This window comes from Sciurus vulgaris (assembly GCF_902686455.1).
Source record: "Sciurus vulgaris genome assembly, chromosome: 14".
In the NCBI taxonomy this organism is placed as follows: domain Eukaryota; kingdom Metazoa; phylum Chordata; class Mammalia; order Rodentia; family Sciuridae; genus Sciurus; species Sciurus vulgaris.
In genome coordinates this window covers 81,365,790-81,367,657 of record NC_136475.1, presented here as the reverse complement: position 1 = coordinate 81,367,657, position 1,868 = coordinate 81,365,790, and the positions used below count along the sequence as shown (strand labels likewise).

At 45.0% G+C, this 1,868-nt stretch overlaps 1 long non-coding RNA gene across 1 annotated transcript; it reads right to left on the bottom strand.

Annotated features, from left to right (window-relative positions):
* Positions 1–217: 217 nt before the first annotated feature.
* On the bottom strand, positions 218–1,434 carry LOC306643419. The gene is made up of 3 exons (XR_013758935.1): positions 1,207–1,434; positions 690–744; positions 218–306 (listed from the first exon to the last, which is right to left on the bottom strand). It is a non-coding gene; the product is annotated as an uncharacterized lncRNA (long non-coding RNA).
* Positions 1,435–1,868: the final 434 nt, after the last annotated feature.

Sequence of the window (1,868 nt, the reverse complement as noted above, 5' to 3'; positions counted from 1 at the left end):
ACTGACCCCAACTTCTCCCTAAGTCTTCAACCATCTTCTGGATGTACATCTCTTAGATATGTGTGACTACTTATGCTTAATGATAAAACCCACAAGCACCAGAAGTTGCCGAAAGGCTGTGGCTATTCTCAGAAGTCAACTGCTGGCTCACATGGCAGACCACCCTTAGCCAGCAGAGCTGCCTGGGTACTCAGCTCACAAGGTACCTACCATCAGTCTCTGCAGGCACACGTGGGCACACCTCACCAGTCCAGAAACCACTCACCATGATGCAGAGTGTGGCGGACGACAAGGATACACAGGGAACTGTTAAGAAGCTACATGGAAAAAGAGAAGAACAACAACAGGAAGGGCCCTTGGGAACTGGGATAACCTTCATATTTGGCAGGGTTCAGTGAAAATGGAATGTGGGACTGCTCGTTCAAAAATTATTAGCGATTTATTTCATGATGGTGACAGAACATGAAACCAAGCCTGGGTTCCTCTGACCATGGGGCCCTGGTGGACTACAGTTCAAACACAGACCCAGGAAGACCCTCTGCTTAGAGATTATATCAACCTAAACCTTTATGTTACAGGCAAGAAAAATGAAGCCCAGAAACAGTGTCCGCTTGTTCCAGTCCTGTGTCATGGCATGTGCTAGGAGCCTCATCAGTGGGGTTCCGTAGCCATGACCTCTGTATATTTACCAGTGATTAAGTCCCAAGCAAGTTATTTCACTTCTTTATTCCTAAGTTTCCTCATCTGTAAAATGAGGATAATAATAATACAGTTCTCATTAACAGAGTAAGGCAATGAGGTAAAGAATTTGAAATACCTAACAGAGTAGCTCTCAATAAATGATCCCATTCTTAAATGTTGGTAATAGAAGTAATAACAGTTGGGATATTTCAATACATACCTCACACACACACACACATGTGTTTTCTTGACCATGACATTATTTTTAGGTATCAGAAGGAGAGGACTCTGTTGGGAGGCCTCCATTGCTAATGTTGACTTTGATGACCTTGATGACCCACCTCTGTGTGTAGCAAGTTAAGGTCAGGGTAGTTACATCAAGTCCAAAGAGATGCCACTGTGTAAAAACCTGAATCTAGTTCCAGAACACTGTACCATTTAGTCCTGTCAAAGATGAGTTTTGCTGTATAAAGCTAGGTTTCTCAAACTCAGGTCACCTACAGCACAATGACCTGGAGTGCTTACCCAAAATTCAGATTTCTGAGCCACCAACCTCTAGACCTAACAAATTAAAATTTTCCATGGTAGATCCAGTTATCTATTCTAACAACACCTGGCAATGCCAATTTTACACCACTCAGTGAAAACCATTGCCCAGGGCCAGCTGCAGGTGCACAGCCACCAAGTCCTCCAAGATCACTGCAGCTGTATGGACAGTCTCCTCCATTTTCACTCCCCTTAGGCTGGCCCAGCCCTGTGGTGATCTTGCATGGGCAGGGCACCCAGCAGGTACCAATTAAAGCATGTTGGTTGGCTGTCGAATGGTTCACTGCACACGTCTCACATCTAACACACAATAAAGGACAACTGCTGTGCCAGCTGGTCAGGCCACTCCATCTGGGCCTTGTCCAGAAGGACTCTGGCCAGGGTCCCACGAGGTGCCCACAGAGGCTGAACACACATTGCAGACAGTGTCTTGCTCTCTTGCAGCTTCCAACTGTGGGACATCTCTTCAAACACTGATGTTTTCTCAAGCTTCACACTTTATTGCTGAAGTGTTTTAACCATATAAAAAAGCCAAGGGGCACACCGAGTCTTGCTTCAAAACTTTCTCTTACTAGATGACAGGTTTGTAAATTGCTTTACTATGGTAAGTTGCTCTGGTGGTTCTTTATAGCAATTCTACC